The sequence below is a fragment of the Anas platyrhynchos genome, chromosome 3, assembly GCF_047663525.1.
Source record: "Anas platyrhynchos isolate ZD024472 breed Pekin duck chromosome 3, IASCAAS_PekinDuck_T2T, whole genome shotgun sequence".
In the NCBI taxonomy this organism is placed as follows: Eukaryota; Metazoa; Chordata; class Aves; order Anseriformes; family Anatidae; genus Anas; species Anas platyrhynchos.
The window spans coordinates 34,626,048-34,643,817 of record NC_092589.1 but is presented as its reverse complement, the minus strand read 5'-3'; the positions used below and the strand labels follow the sequence as shown (position 1 = coordinate 34,643,817).

The 17,770-nt window shown below is 40.0% G+C and overlaps 1 protein-coding gene across 13 annotated transcripts in view; it reads right to left on the bottom strand.

The window, feature by feature from the left end:
- Positions 1 to 17,770, bottom strand: part of RASGRP3 (RAS guanyl releasing protein 3) — a 53,966-nt gene that overhangs the window by 31,791 nt on the left and 4,405 nt on the right. For 5 of the 13 annotated variants that reach the window (XM_072035672.1, XM_072035682.1, XM_072035683.1 and 2 more), the window contains exons 1-2: positions 12,242 to 12,383; positions 5,334 to 5,531 (exon numbers count right to left, since the gene is read on the bottom strand). The exons of 2 other annotated variants lie outside the window; for them this stretch is intronic. The gene's annotated coding sequence lies outside the window, so the exon portion shown is untranslated. Of the gene's footprint in view, positions 1 to 5,333; positions 5,532 to 12,241; positions 12,388 to 17,770 lie in introns of those variants that run through there. 6 more of the 13 variants (XM_072035674.1, XM_072035673.1, XM_072035676.1 and 3 more) reach the window with 4 other exon arrangements.

Below are 17,770 nucleotides of genomic sequence, written 5' to 3'. Positions count from 1 at the left end.
GGGACAATAAACAGAGCTACATGTGAACAGTTCAACTTTGACACAGAGGCACCTCTATGGGTCTCAGTTCATCCATAAACTTTACAGAGACCTGCATGCAGGAGACTCATACTCTTTACAAGATTAGGACATTCTTGAGGGTTTAAGTACACCAGAACTCTCCTCTTCTCCCCCTTCCCCAAGCCTACACAACCCATCAATGAATGCTTGCATTAAATGGTTTCTGCCATGTGGCTGCTGGACAAGAACTGCTAAATGTGAGCAGCTGAACAGGGAAATTGAATCAGTAGCAGTACACAGAAAAAGTAGCTGAGAAAAAAATTGAGAGTCTCATGAGAACGTTTATGGCTAAGTTTCCTTATTATACCTTTCTGCTTTATCCTGTGTTGTTCATGTCCATAGCAAGCTCTTTGGGACAGACCTCATCTGCTGTCCCACAGATGCAGAAGAGGATCTCACCATGAGGTGCTTTCTTGCGCTTAGTCTCTACACATATTAGTGTAATTACCATAATAAGAATCCCAGATGGGACACTTAATAGCTGCAGCTTTGTGTACACAGGTGCAATCCAGACATCTGTTTAGGCTCAATACGGGCCCTAGGTTGCCTAATGCATGGTTCCTGAAGTTTAACCACCCCACAAGCAGTTAACATTTTCTTGTAGGTTATCTGTACCAGTTTATTTGTTACAGTACACACAAATCCATCCCTAGAAAACTCTGAGCAAGTAATTTACTTGGTCAAGTTTCTCCAGCTGACACATGCTGAAGATGTGCTAGGCAGGAAAGAGCAGTGACAGGGAACTGTCAGGCAGCCTAATGCCACTGCTTCTGTCTCAGTCCATGACCTCAAGCATCATATGCAGCTGGCAGCAGGATGGCACATCTGGCCTACCAGTGACGCTTTGTCATTTGGCATGGGAACACAGAACAAGGGGAAGATTGTTGCACTGCTCCATGCATGCAGGATATGAGGCTTGGCTGGGGGCAGGGGAGGAATACAATTTAAATATGAGTCTTGGGCACTCACCAGTAGTCACTCACCTTTGCTACACACCTTCAGACAGCAGTTATCCAATAAACTGGGAGATCCTCGTTAAATGTCTACACCCTGTTACTTTAATTCACCCTTCACCTGGATCAAAGTGGAACTTCAGAAGGCACTAAACAGAGTGGGATGTCCATGCCTCTCTCGGGAAGCGGACAGGGGGATGACTAAGTGTATACGTCTGATGAGAGGTTAAAGCCAAACCTTGTATTAACAACAGACACTGCACAGGGGATGTTAGTGGCTCTACACCTCTAGACACTCAATGGGATGAAGTATCACCTACTCAATTTCATTTATCTACCTCAAACCATTATAACCTCTAAGGTGGATTGTCCCTCACTAGCAGCCAAGCACCCACACAGACATTCACCCACCCCTCATCCCCTGCTATGCATTGCAGGGTGAAATAGGAGGAACAGGAGTGAGAAAACTCATGGATTGAAATAAATAAAGAGAAATCACTCACCAATTACTGTCACCGGCAAACAGACTCAATTTGGAGAATTTAACTTAATTTATTCCCAATTAACACAAATATTTAATTAGTGACTTGGGTATTAGGAAATGGAAGACGCATTAAAAATCCTATCCTCCTCCTCTCCCAGACTCAGCTTCATTCCAGATACCTCTCTGTTTCCCTTTTTATTGCTGCAGATTACACACAGTCCCTTCAGTGAGCCAATGAGCATTGTGGGAGGTCAGGGTCAGGAGGAAACACAGCAGTTTCTTTCTGCTGCTCCTTCCTTCTCATTACTGTCCTGTGCTCCAGCATGGGTCCTCTACGGGTTACAGTCCCTTCAGAGGAGTACCTGTTCCATCACTGGCTTATCCATGGGCCACAGTCCCTTTGGGAAGTACCTGCTGTGCTACAGAGCAGCTCCTAGTCCTCTGACCCTATTCCCTCTGCTCTTCCCTCTATTTTTCACACACCCTCCATCCCTCGTACTCTCCACGTTATCTCCCCCTCAACATTTTCAGCCCTTGCTCAGACATTTTCACAGAGGCACTTCCAGCTTGGCTGATGGGCTCAGTGGTGGCCTGTGGTGGGTTCCTTGCAAAGACAGCTGGAGCACCTGTGTCTGGCACAGGGCATCCCCTGGCCTCCTCCCACAGAGGCCTCACCTGAAGCCCCTCTGCTGCCAAGCCTTGCCATTGACATCCACTACAGCCTCTAAGGGATGAGCGTTTCTGGCCCTAATAGAAAACTATCGAAGTTACAAATTGCCAAATGTATTTCATTGTGTTCAGCTTTGAGAGCAGAGTCCACTGGGCTAATTACTTCAAGTCATTACATATCACCCACTTAACACAGATGGGTGTTGTGAACAATTTAGATGCCTAGACATCCACTCTTCTATGGGAACAGGAGTTATAGGAACAGGAGTTAAATGAACAGGACCATTGCTAAGAGACAAAGGGGATATGTAGCTCTGCTCATATGCACTATCAAACTATTAGTTCACATAATGCCTTGTGGAAGTTCATAAATTAGATTATGGGGTACAACATATGCTGATCTAACACAAAAGAGAAGCTTACAGAAATCATGAGGAATGCTAATGGACGGTCACACGACCAAATACTTTAAGTAATCAGAAAGTCACTTGATTAAGGCTTGAGCTGCTTAAACAGTGTTTTGTTCAGCATTCCTGCCTCTTACTGTGAAATATAACCAAGATTTCTGAGACAATTAAAAACCAAACAAACAAAAACAAGTCTCCTCATATATAAGCCCCACAAAATAATAGATAACTTGATAAATGGATTTCTGAAAAACAAAGCTTTCATTCTCAATTGTAACGTTAGTGTTATGCAATGATATCTAGTATAATCACTTCTAGTTATCTACCTTACTTCAGCTTTTTTCCCATCCATTTCTACACTTGCTTCCTCAATTTATTGTGTTAGCATCTGTCTCTGTAACTGTAAGTCCATCTAATAACGGCAGTAAAATCTGAACACACATCCCTGAATTATTTAATGTATGATTAAATTATTTACTTCCACTTTCCATGGGTCAAAGTAATACAATTACCCAGGAATGCATCAAGTTCAAAGAAAGATCCAGAGGAGGACTTTAGTTCATCTTCACAAAGAGGGAAACTTCTAGTCACACTTCTCTGTAGACTTGTCATAAAAAAGTGTTTTGTTGTTCCCAGTAAAGCAAAAATAAAATTACAAATATAATACCTTTGATTAGCATGTATGACATCAGAGGAAGCAGCCCTTCTGAGAATATTTGCCCTTCAGACATGTTAGAGATCTCCACCACCACAGGACAACCCATCAAGAGAGAACAGCTAATAGCAACTAGAGTTCATATACTCCTTTATCCTAATTCCCAATTTTTTAATATCCTATTTTTTTCAGAACATGAATCAATGCACTATCAATACTTCATGTGAGTTATGCTACTGCTTGTAAGCCTTACGAGAAACTCCTGGCAATTACCTTTATTATTCACAAACTTCCTTATAGCTCTTTACAGTATTCAACGAATAAATCTGGTTTGTTAACCTAGTCAAGCAGGGGGAAGAAAAAAACAAAACACCTTATCAGGATGTATTCTTGACTGGTTATACTGCTTAATGCTTTTAATGAGACTGGTTTTGCTTTTCCCAAGAGAAAACTTTTTTTAAAGCTATTTTAAACCACACATGGGGAAATAACTCTTCTGTTCTGAAAGACAAATAATAGTCAGTATATTCATTTCTGTATATCTATAGCAAAGTATTTTTATATTTTATTATCATTTACTATTGCCAGCTGTATTCTCTTAAAGCCAAGCTAAAAAAATCAGACATTTACTAATTGGATTACTAAGAAATCCTAGGCCCTGTTTGCCTAGGTCTTCTGATATACTCAGTGTGGAGATATCCTTTTTCCTTCACAAGCTATTTTTTCTCTTATTTTTAACTAAGCCAAAATTCTTGTATAGTAGTATAGTCCTGGAGCAGTGTCTTTTGTGAAGCTGTTAAATCTCTCAAGACTTATGGTAGCTTTAAGAGTAAACACTACTCCCAGTTTCACACTAGTTTTCAATCAATTTTAAGGCAAAGGGAATTATAAGAGCCTCTAACTTCTAATATATGCCAATAATTTTCTTATCAAAGCTTTTGTTTGATAAACCCATGGCTTCCAAATCAATTTTCCCTTGGAAGAAGCTTTTTCCCTTCATACAATTCTGTAACTTCCAGGTATTTCCTGATGCAGACGATGTGCTCCTGGCACAATAGGCCCACACTGACAGCTGCATTGCAGACTGTGTATATATATTAATGCCCATGCATTATTATGATGCCACAAGAATTACAGCCATGTATGGAGTTTCTCAAGCACTTAAAACTTGTGAGAATTGTTCTGGTCATGCAAAATATGTTAAAACATATTGCCCCTTCCCTCCTCCACCTCTGCAGCTATGTTGTATCAAGAAAAGATACCCACAGTCACAGATACCAATGAAGAGAGACTTCAGCACCTACCACCTATCTGCCATCATTTCCAGCATCGATGACTGTATCTAATTTCTCACGCTTTCTGGTTTCTGGCATCTCCGCAGCTGAAGAACAACCAGTTACTTTACAAAAGCAAGGGCAATGCTTTGTGAAGAGGGGTGGTTAAGCACATGTTTATTTTCTTCTTCAGCCCCATTATCCCATACCTTACATCTCTCCCCATGAATTCACAGCCTGTACCCATTCCAGTGTGAGATCAATCAAAACACGGGGTAACTTTAGAAATATCTCGACCACATGTTTATGGCCTGGGAAGTACTTATCAGTGTAGTAAATAGAAGGCAGTTGGCAAACTGGCAAAACAATAAAGGCAGGAAGAGGCTTTCAGAGACTTAGGTAATGGGAAGCTGGATGTCTGGGATGAAGCAAGACAGAGTTAAAAGGACAGAGGGGTAGGAGAGGACTTTGGCTACTTTTCCTCATTTGGCTGTTACGGTGCATTTCTACTGGAATGATCTTTCGTTTCCCCTTTGATGATGTAGAAAACAGTTCACATGTAACTGCTATTTCTCCACAGATGTGCTAATAGGTCCCAGACAACTCGAGAAGACTGGACCAGTTGCTAATGATCAGTAACCCTTCTCACTCCTGGTGGCAGCACCCCATTCAATTGAGAGCAATTGCTCTTTAGAGAGAGAATGCAAATTAAAATGGTACACTAGAAGACAGCAACAGACACACATGACAGCAGAAGGAGTTGCAGCTCCATCCTAGGAACTCGTGAAAATTGCCAACTACTGCACACTCACATGAATCAGGGATACTTGCCTTGCACAGTGCTGTGGTTTTGCATCTGCAGAAGTTGCCGATGACTCAGAGCTCACAGGCAAGCAGGCATGCAAAAAGCTGGTAGAATAAAAACACAGCCCGGAGGTCAGGAGAGATCCAGTATCTTTCTTTGCCAAATTCCATGAGCAGAAATACATGAGCAGTTCCTTACATCTCGGTATTTTCAATGAGTTTCCCCTGAGAAGAAGTGTAAACAGTGGTAGGCTTCTGATATCTTAGTGATGCAGAGAGATTATTTTAAACACAGACATACAGTGTTTCTTAAATCAGTTCACAGGTTTCTAAAATAGTAAGCTTCTCAAAGAGAAAAGCAGAGGAGAGACTATTTGCATTTTCTAGTGTGTCTGATCAGACTTTGAACTTATTTTCAGAGGTAACAAAGCAACTGTCGTCTGACTAAACCTTGTCTCCTTACTAAGCTGTTGACTAAGAAACACGTATTGGTTAGCAAGATCCTAGATCCTATGAAGACAAGGAGCAAACTTCTCAAACTGTTTATGATAACACAAGAGGTCTACAGGGCACAGGATATGAGAACAGCGTCACCACGGTTAATGGCTATATCCAAGCTTTTGGAACAGAGGGAGTTTTATTAATAACCACGTACCTTCCTAACAATAAGACAGTTTGCAGCCAACAAGTTAAGTGACTTCTTTTAAAAAACATAAAATAGTGGCAACACAGAAATTTCTCATCAAAAGATCTGAAACATCAATTCAAGCTCATCTGAAGAAGGCGCTATGTATAAAAGTACACAGAACAGCAAGAAAATTAGAAAAAGAGGAAGGAGCAGAGTAAAAGAATGTCTGTTTCAAAAAAAAAAAAAAAAGAGGAAAAGCATCTTACAGATCCTGTTTTAATAAGTAATATATTAAATAAGTAACCTTGATCTGTAGTTTTCTAAGAATATCTTGGTAGTTAACTATTTATTGTACAAAGAAATATTTAACACAGGCTTGCCGTTACACAACTATCCCCCCTCCATGGCCTACTACAACAGACTTCAGAGAAGACAGTCCAAAAGGAGCAGATTTTGAAACACAAACATCAAGTGAACTGCAAAAGAGCCTTTCCTTACTAGATGTTAATCTGAAAACCTCTCTTATTTTGGTTCCAAACCCTGAGCTGAGAACTATATCTAAAAAAAAGGATTAAGTGCACAAATCCTGTCTCCCTCTCACCTCCAGGGCCTGACTCCAGGGCTGCAATTCTTAGCCTGGTCTCTCCCTTCTCGCCTCCTCACCCCAGAAGGTGATTTCCTAACATGTGAAGCACCTCAGGCTCCTAGCCTCTTTCTGAATTTTCATTGTTAAAGATCCCAAATGCTCAACACTAGGCTTCCGGAAGCATATCAGAGTCATCAACACCAAGCAGCTCCCCACTTAGGTCAGTCCTAAATCCTTTTGGAATCTGTACACCAGATACTCCTCTGCCTTTCCTGTATTAAGCATCCTTTGGTCATAACTAGCTTGTCACTCCCATCCTAAAAGGTGCAGCAGCAATGCTCAGGCTCTTTATCCAAAGCTTCTGAACACTCCTTAAAGGTGTGAGAAATACAGGATCAATAATTTCATTTAGTTGAAAGAACTGAAGATCCACCACTGTCTTGGCTGAGATTACAGAGTATGTTTCCTAGCCCCAGAAAATCAACAAAATTCCATATTAAATGAAATAATTAAGTTTCTTTGGGCTTCAGAGACAAAGCAAGTAAGAGCATGACTGTATAATTTAAAGAGAAGAGTACTCACTTTAGGAGAGAAAAAAAAAAAAAAAAGTGAATTCTACTTCCTGCCCCAATGCCTACTTAAGATAAAAATATACGGGCAGTCATTAGGGCAGGGCCTGGAAACCAAGAGTTTTAGGAAGGGTGGCAGCTGTTCCAGGAAGTATGTGTTCATGAGTTTGGTAAAGCAGAGCATGAGTAAGCAAGCTAAAGTAGGCAAGACGTCTTTAACAGAGGAGATTATTATTAGTCTTTTTAGGAAGCTGTTTCATGAACAGTATGATAAAGTTGGAATGTCATGGCTATTCTGATTTGGACAACAAAAATCAGTATATAGCCAGATGGTAAATTGACTCAAGCCCTAGTCCAGCAAAGATTTTCTAATGTAATTTACCCAACTGACATACAATGACATCATAATATTATATGCATAAACTTTTTTTTCTCCTTCCCACTAGCAAAACCAGAAGTTTCCAAGTGAGCTCTGGGTTCAAACACTGGTTTGCTGCAAAGCAAACAGAACTCCCTGATGCATGTTATATGAACCAGCAATAAGATTATGGTTTGGGTGGACCTAAGTGAATGGTGGGTTATGAACAGAAGCCCGTCTATGATAACAGTATTTCATAGAATCATCAAGGTTGGAAAAGATGACAGATGTCAGATTAAGGAGATTTGATTTGGTGAGACCAGACTTTATGCTGTAGAAATGTTACGTCTTTTTAAAAAATATAAAGAAGAATATAGCATCATGACAAAGGAAATATGTAAGCTGGGGCCATTTATTAAAGACAGCTTCACCAATGTTTAGCAAGCATGCAAATACACCCACTATAAATTACGTTCAGTCTGATCGACCATATCATCTGTCATTTACTTAAATGATTGCTTCTAAGACCTACATTAAAAACTATCAACCTTCTTCAGGCATAGTGAGAAAAATGTACTTCAAAAGTATATGGAAAATTCTTCTTCACCGAGCAGATCCTGTTCCTGCACACAGTTCCCACACTCCAGATTCTCTTGCACAAGCCCATTACTATTCTGTGTGAAATGTCTGTTTCCACAGTGAGGGTTGAAAGAAGAAGCAGTTTTAAGAGTAGCAGAAGGAGTTGCATATGGGAATTCAGTGATATTTTACATAACAGGTCATATCAGTATGTATCAGCTACCGGTATACTAAGCTTGGTATGACTTATGTGGTAGACTAAAGCAGACATACTGCTGAATCACTCATATTAAATCTGTTAAAATTTAAGATGATACGGTTATTTTCTGTTTACAAGAACTAAATATACCAAGTATCTGAACAAGAATAGCTCAAGTGCCAGTAATTTTGCAAAGTTTATTGTGTCTGGTGTTACTCTTCAGGTGCTGAAGCTGTCTCCCCTAGCCTGAGAAATTCCAGATCGTTAGTAAAGAGAATATGCATAAATCACAGGTGCGAGAGTACAATGTAGAGAGAGTCAAACCACTTCACCCATTTGAATGTGGTCAGAGGATACAGCATCAAGGGGAGCGGCTACTCAGAGAAGTGAGACGGCAGATGGCCACCAAAACAACCAGAGTAATTCTCGGGGGAGATTGTATTTTCTGCTGAGCTGTAAACATCAGTCGTGTGGGTATTTCCACACGCCCACTCTTTGATCCTGACCCCCACACACTTAGCTGTAGGCTGAACTTTCTGATGGGAACGCTCATGTGTTCAGCTCTGCAAATACCTATGTTTTTGGGGACTGGTCTTTGTAGCTGAACTGGACTCGCCAAGTCAGTCTGTTGATATTGTCAGAGCTTGTAGCTGACATTCTTTTACCTTCAATAAAGAGAAACATTATCCCCTGCCCCAGTGCCTCTAATCTGATAACCAGGTGGCTTTTAGACATGTTATACCTATAAGCAAATGTAACGACGAAAAAGCACTACTACACTGACTACTCACATTGAATAGAAAGTCCAGAGAGAAGAGCACTGATTAGCAAAAATCTGAAGACCTGAGGATTTGTATCAGCTTTTTTATTCTAACTCTTGGGTATTAGACATTGTCATTCTTGGATTAAAATAGGGAGCCAACATGAAAACATGTCTATCAAACTTAGCGATGAAAAGTGATTATAACACAAATATGTTAACAGAAAACATTCTGTGGAAGATGTTTAGAGTGCCTATACAAATGTTATGTAGCCAAGCCCAGACAGTTGAGCAAAAAAGAAAACCACACAAGTACCCCTTCAGTATTTTTATAAGTAGTTTCCTCTCTTTATTCAGAACATCCTGGGAGTGGCTCCTGTGTATAATGGCATTTTCAACTACAGAAAGGAGCTGGCAAAACTGTGGTTACTCTTCAGATAGATGTTTTCTTGTAGAGCAGAAATATGCCCATTCAGAGAATTGTAAGACTGCCCTAATTATTTCCTTGGAGTACAGGAAAAGAATTTAACAGGAACCTTACGAGGTTCTCAGTGATATGAACTTCTGCAGAGAGACAGCAATGTTTAGGCTGTTACTGAATCTCCTCTACCATGTATGTAAGAAATTCCAGAATGAATGATTTCTGTTAGGTATTGGAATTTCTGGATATACATGTATATCTATGTCAATGAGAGGTGCAAAGGCCAAGCATGTCCCAGAGCAAAGCATCCAGAAATTCATTTAATGTATTTCATTATGTCTATGCAGAACTGCCTTAACTTACACAAACATAATCGGAGGGGCAGGAAGGTGTTTTATTCAAAAAGCTGAGCACGTGTTTTCATGAGATCAGGATATTAAATCACAAAATAGTGGTGGTACAGAGGTTGTGTCTTCTGCTCAAGTGTAAAATCAGTGTGTGCCCCAATGGCGTCCTAAAACTGGTACTCCAAGAATGGAGGTTGCAGCTGGAATCATCAGAAAAGCCGTAAAGGGAGGAAAGCTTGAAGACTGTGATATTCTAATTTCTCAAAGTACCCTGTCTATGTTTAACAGTAACTATCCCTAACAAAGTGGGCTGATGATAAGGATTTAAACAATCCCAGCCTTGAGAATCTTGTAATGTCACTCATGTTTTCTTTACTTTGTGTACAGAGGATTTAAAAGTCTAGTCAGTAGCCTTGAATTTTATTCAAAATAAGACATAGTAATGACAGCTGGAGGCTGTAAATACAACTGCATTGTTTATCTAAAAGTTTGCAGATCCAAGCTTTTCTACTTTATTGTGACTGACCTTAAAACCCAACAGTATAAGGGCACAAAACTGAGCTTTCCTCACCACATTTCTATGAGACAAGTCAGCGACAGCTTTGATAGCATGTTTCAATACATATATTAACTGAAGGTGAGTTCAGCACTACAGTTATGTAATTTTTACTATCCAATCATCTCTAGTTCCCCTTTATACTGCTGTCACCTCCCAGGGATGCCTGAGAACAAAATCAGTTGCATGAGGTACATATACAACAGGTTAGTAGATTTGGGGTTTAACTTAGGTTCAAAGCATGGTCCTTCAACAGACCTTTTAATCTGACTAGGTAGCTTGCTCAACAGAGAATGTCCATCACAGACATAAAATACAACATCTGGAAACGAGCACACTGTGAACTTGTGATACCTCAAATTATGGACTCCTACAAACCCGAAGAAGGAAAGAGCCATTCTGGGGTCCAAAGAAAAAAGGGAGAGTGAAACAGTTATCCTCCCTGCCCCATGTGGGATGGAGATTTGGACAGGCCCACAAGGTCCCATCAAAGTTGAGGTTCCCAGGGGACTACAGGCTCCTGAGTGCAAAGCCAGGAGGCATCTTGCGGCCCTGTAGGGCTGCCACATTGATGGCTTTGCAGGCCATTTGTGTGGAGAGGCTGCAAAGTAACCACAGCCAGACAGTGCTTGAGCTCATGGTTCAAAGGCAGTCTACCCTCAGAGACTAGAACAGGCAGGAAACCAGGCAGACTTCTGGTTTTGTGAACAATTGAAACTGATTGACATTTTCCTATAAAATTTCCAGTTAACTGGCAGAGCCATAAACTATGGTTTAAAAGATAAATAAAAGTCTTCAGGGAGAAATAAATGAAGTTTCTCTTTTGTGTGAGAAGTCTGAATCGGGATTATTCTGCCCATCTTTAAAGAAGGGACCACGATTCACTAAACTAAACCTGCCAGTGTTTATTCTTGATCCCATTCTGAAATTTAGGTCTTTTAACTTGAGATGTACCTTCCTCAACAGGATCCCACTGATGGCCACCTCTGCTGCTCTCAACCTTTCCTAAAGCACCTGGCATCCCTCAGTCTCATCACATACCAAGCTCTACTACCCATTTATTTGTTCCAATTCCTTCTAAATCTTCCTCCAAAACATAAAACACGATAATTTATCTCTACATAAATATTTGATCAAAAGTTTATTTATGTATATCTTATATTCTAATTCTTATGTTTTTAAGCAAAACTTCAGACTGGAACAGTCAAGAATTATCGGATGGGGAAATCAATCATTCATGAAGCATGAACATCAAAAATGCAAGTGTCTAAAAATACATTGAATTAAAAACCTGGAGATATTTAGGATACTCACTCCTTGTTTTTAGGGAGGATTTTTTAATCTTTACAAGCTAATTATGCATTATTATCCAGAATTAATCAATTATATCTTAATCAGTGCATCTTCATTCTTCTCCTATATGTCTCTGTTTCTACCTTCTTCTTTGCAAAAAAATCTCTTCTTTTAACCTTAAAACCTGACCAGTCACAAGCAACTTTCTTCAGACTGATCACACTATTTTGGTGGGATACCTTTGTCAGTTCCTTACATGAGCATTTTTTAGCTAAATACTGAAAGTGCTGTATTTTCTACTTGCATCATTACCTATCAACTCGCTCTACCGAGAAAGGAAAATACATTTGCCATAAACAATCTCTTTACACCATCATCTGAGTGAACAAACATTATTTTGCCTCCCCGGCTAGCATGAGGACAAAACACAGCACCTGTCTTGTTCCTGCACAGTAAAAACAATGCTATTGTTAATCATAGGTCAGAAAAATATAGACGTTCAGAGCATGAATGACTGTTTATCAATGAGGTGACAAAAATACGCCTCACTCTTAAGTGTTTTTACAAAAGGTCTCGGATGAAAATAGGAAAGCAATGGTAGTTTAGAAAAAAAAAATAAAAACAGGGAAAATCACTTACTGTACTTGGTTCTGCAGAGGTATTCAACACAAACATCACCCTTCCTTGTCCAGCTGCCAAGTGCTAAAGCACGAAATGAGCAGCTGTTTCCTTCAAGCTGGGGCTGTGTGTCTTAACTAGTCACATGCCCCTCCTGATAAATCTCACTGCTGTGCCAGGAGGTCAGAATCTGAAGATCATTATTCCCCTTATTAGAAAATCCTTTTCATAACAGCAGCCTTTGCTAAAGCATTTGACTGGAACGTGGTGCTATGTGTTCCATAACTTTTTTTTTCTTTTTTCTTTTTTTTTCTAAATGACTAACACCAAACAGTAGATAAGCCTTAATCAAAAATAGGGGCAGCACAAATGGAAAGTTAAACACATCCCTGTTAATTGCTTTGGTTTTGTGTCTGACTTCACAATTTGCTGTATTTAATTTCAGTCTTAATGTTGGAAACAAGACAATTTAAAGCACAGTGGCATTCATAGTGTCTTTAAGACCTGGCCTCTCCACAGATCATGCAAAATATGTGAACAATCCCACTTTTGGGGATTAGGCGTGCTTAAGTGGCAATATTGTTACCTCTTGTGTTTGCATAGTAGAGTGATGAGCGCTTGCTGTTAATTTCTATTTCAGTATCTAGCATTTTTGCAGCATAGAGATGGCTCCCCATTCTGCCAGACATTGCTTAGTCACACAGGGATAGCTCTTTGGAGGTGGGGACTACCAGCCTAAACAGAGACAATAAAATGGAAAACAAAAGCATCCTTATCCCCATGTTCCCAGATGTAGGACAAATGAAGGAGAAACACTGAAGTAAAGAAATTAACAGATTCTGAAGGAATTTTCCATGGAGATGTGTAGCCGTACATTACTGAAATTTATCTAAGACTCTGTAGCCTAATTCCCCACAGCTTGACCACATATTTAAAGATATTTAGGTATTTAAGGACAAGAGCATACTGTCAATGGGATTTTGAGGGTAAGGCAAAAACTCAGTTTTCTGAAATGCTTAATTTCTATCCCACATAAGGGAAATACTATACTGAAACTGGTGGTAGCTTAAATTAAAAAAACTGACAGTACATAGGCAATCGCTGTACCCTAATATAGGATGTGGTTACCATCATTGGATGGATGGTACTTTATTGTTTTGCAAGCAAACCAGATCTTGCAAGATCACACAGTCTCATTGGATTATAAAGTGCATTATAGGGCATTTTTCTGAAATACAACCTCCACTAATAGTATGGCAGTTGAGATTTGAACAAATTCAAGGAATTGCTCAGAGCCAGAAAGCTGCCCTTTTTTTAAGTTATTAAATTACAATAGCATATCTAACTGGCACATTTGTCAGAAATTGATGAATGCCTGCAAATCACAGAAGATGAGGGCTGTGGGGAAAAAAAAAAGGGCAATTCAGGTTGCTTCCTTTGACCTTACCCAACTCTACATATTATATAAACTTGCACATGGTTATGAAACCATGCAACCCTCACTGCTGCCAGCACAGCCTGAAGCAAGGAAGAAGCCCTCATGCTAATTATCCATGCCTTTGTGGGTTTCTAATTTTCTTGGTATCACAGAGAAACCACTAGGTTTCCTTGAAAAGTTTTCATGAAAATAACCTCCCAGACCTCACTGATTCTTATCACGCAGCCAAATGAGGGGGAGCCCAGCCTGTCAGAGGACTTTTTTTTTTTTTTTTTTTTGCAGTTTCAATGCTGAAGGATCCCTGAGTCCCTTGGCCACAGCCCCAGCTAGTGGCCTCCTCACACCTCTCTGCCACCAGCACCCCTGAAACCCCAGCCTTTTCCTGGTGATATGGCAGGGTTTGGTGCCTTGTTTGTCTTCATTCACCTCTGCAGCTGCACCCTGAACTCAACAGATACACAAGAAGGAAGCATTAGCTCAAAGTCTCTTCAGTTTATGGCCAGGGAGACTCCTCAGTTATTCACCCAGGGTGAAGCCCTGAGTGGCACCCTCCCTGCCCTCGCCACTGGGGCACACCCCACTGGATGTTAGTCCCAGTAGGGCCCTCACAAAAGACACGGAAACACTTCAATCAGACTTCACCCTTTTGGCCAGCCATTTCAAAAGGTGGAAGCACACCAGACCCGAAAGGTGATGGACCTGTCCATGGTGGGGGGTTGAAATTTAATGATCTTTAAGGTCCCTCCCAATGCAAACCATTCTGTGTTTCTACAACTGGAGCCCCTGGGTGTCCCCAGGACCTATTGCATCCGTGGTGAGTGAGAGGTGCCAAGGGGTGGCCCCACAGCAGCACCCAGTGGCCTGAGACCCCAGTGCAGCCTGGCCCACCTCAGTGGCCATTTCCCCACCGCCACCTGCGTTACCCATGATAATGCCCCTGGAGTGCCTTAGGTAGCTGCTGGGACATGGGTGGCCCATCTCATGTGGGTGCCAGGGTGAAGCTGGCGGTGGTCTTCTGAATGTCCAGTGTCCAAAGGTTGTGCACCATTAGGGCAATTCCCACAACAGGGATGTGGGTTTCTGCACAAACCACTTGAATGCAAGATGATGCCAGGCCTCAGTTTTGCCTTTGTAAACACGGTAAGTAAATGCGTCACAAGGATGAGTGCTTCTGGCATGGCAGGTTAGTGTCTAGGTAAAGGGTAAATGTTTGCTGCAGATGTTTGCAGCACTGCTTTATCCCAGTGCACAATGGGCTTGGCAACATGTCAATGAGTTGTTCCTCTCGGTAGTCCTAGGAGGCTGTGCTGATGTGGTCTCCTCAGACCTCCATGAAAACTTTCAGCTTCTAACATGAAAACTTTTAGTTTCAGCATGAAAACTTTTAGCCTCTAACAAAAGCGTCCCCATATATGGGGCTTTGCCACCCTGAGACCTTCAGAGCTCCTGAGGATGTTTTAAAAGAGTGGCAGAGGAGATTGTAAAACCTAGGAGTTTAAAAATAAGAAATAAGTCCACAAGGACTGAATTCACTTAAGTTTAAGACACTGGCAGCAGAATAATTTCAAAGGGGGAATTAGAACTGCCCTTGCAGAACTGAGCTGGAGGCTCCTGCACACTTTGTCCCAGGGATGGCTGCTCACAGATCCAAGTGTAAAATATCAGGCCTACCTGAAACAAAGGTGAAAGCACTTACTGTGCTTTAGGGCATGGCCCATTGAGCAAATGAGTTATCTTTGATAAATGACATTTAATTTCTCCTAAACAATGCTTTAATTTGAGATTGAGGATAACAGAACTTTACGTGCAGCTTTAAAAAGAAAGGATCATAAATTTCATTATAAAATTAGTAAGAAAATGACTGCTAATATTTAAGAAAACATGATTGAAATGTGTTCCACAATAGTCTACCAATCCATACATACCATTTTACGTGGTAAATATAAATACTTTTTCCATTTCTTTGATTATGCAATATGCATAGCAGTCTTTTACATTTATCAAGACCCTTTGATATTTGTCATTGATTAAATGCTGGTAATACATGGACCATTAAAAACAGAACAGTCAGAGTCATCACTGGACTGAATAGCTACCTATTTTTATTTGGTAGTTATATTTCACTTAGGGATATGATTTGATAATATTGCGTGAATGGCGATTTTCCACAGACAACTTGGGATACCCTCCCTAAAAAGAACAGGCATCTTTGTACTTCCTGAAGTGACTAGACAAATAAATTATTTTACGTGGTTCAGTAAAACTTACTGTAAACTCAGTGTGGTTTATGCAGAAAAAAGTTTGTCAGTTCCTTGTGCTGAATGGTCAGATTTAAAACATCATGAAACAGAATATAAAAATAGCTTGGGTATAATTGCTGAAAATAAAACTCTCAAAAATTTTGTGAGGGTTTCTTTTTTTTCTTTTGTGAAGAAATGTCAACATACAAAGAGACAAGGTAGCTAGTGCAGACACAGTGAGTCAACGAATATAATGTTGTGTCATTATATCTATCAGATGGCATCTTCTGCATGACAAAAACTTTGCTATTTGTTACACAACAGTGTATTTGTATTAGCTTCTCCACCTGTTGAGAAAACAGCTCAAGACTTGATTGGAAAAGGTGTATTTTTCTTTGTGGAAAAGCAAAACTAAGAAATGAACACAGATTTCTCAGTCATGGCATGAGAAACCTTGAACAGTAATAACAATAAAAAAGAGTACAGTTAGCACAGAATTGTGATAGTATGAAAATACAATTAGTGTGGACAGCTTTTAGAAAAGTCACAAAGAACTAAAGAATGGGACAGTTGTCCATTTTAATTGAGTTTGAGATCAGGAAGTCATTTACTTTTATTGGTGCTGGCTAAATGGATCCAGAGCCTCTCCCTACTGTAGGAAGGGCTATTTTATGGATGGTTTTCAACTACTGTTTCTCTTATCTTTTTAGACATATTTGGCTATGTCTTGTTTATGTATCATTTCATTAATTGTAGGTGCATTTATTTAAAAATTGAGTACTGATAAATGGCATAATCTCAGCATCAGTGCTTTGACAATATGCTAAAATGTGGAACATAGAAATATTTTCTGAATATGGCAATTTTGGAGGGGTGGTTTTTTTGGGTTGCCTGAAAATTTCTTTTTCTGTTAGCATGTTTTTCCAGAGTTTCTACAACAGGAGGTGAGATTCTGAGTGGACATAAATGAACCCTTGGAGAAACTGAATCAGGTTATGCTAACTTTAAGTCTGCATTATTACATTTTTTTTTCTTAAGTGGTTGGCATGTTATTTGTCTATGGTCTTCTAGAATATGTAGAATCCTTAGCTAATAAGCACTGCCTGGTTTGAGAGCCTGCCTCAGATATTGTATAGCCTTCACTATCAGCAGAAGTGAATGAAAGCAGACCATGGAAGCCTTCACTAGACAGGATGTTTTATAAATACCTAAGTGCGATTAAAAAATCTGCTATAAATAGTCCAGCAGCTCTCACAATAACCTGCCAGCTAAAGGGCATCTGAAGGACATAATGGAAAAGAAATTTTGCTGAAAGTATTCTATATTTCTCAGCATTATACTACATTCCATCAGTTTTAAACATCTATAGGCAATGTTATATTCTCAGTGCTCTAGGGGGCACAGCAGTACTGCAGATGCCATGTGTACATCCTAAGGGTACACCCACTAGCCATGTTGTGGCTGAGAAATCAAGAGTTGAGAAGATAAGATTAGGTCATCCTTAACTCCAGACCTTGAAACAAGTCCCTTCTTTATAACAGCAATTACATGTCTTAGGTGGAGCCTATAGCAACACCTGGAGTTAAGGTTGCTGGTTGCTTTTCACTGGAAAGAAATGCTTTTGTTTGCTTTTAAGTATGAGTAATTTAAGCAGAAATTCTGTATGTTGTATACAAGCCTGAACACTCATACGTATACTAATCATGCTCTTATGTATACATCAAACTCCTGATGTCCAGCTTGAATTTGTGGTTCAGTATTTGGAAATATTGTATACTCACAGCTGCAAGTTAATAGTAATTGTGTCTGAGCTCATATAATATTTTCTCTGATGGAGTATAGGGAGATACAAGATTTTAGGGATTACAAATT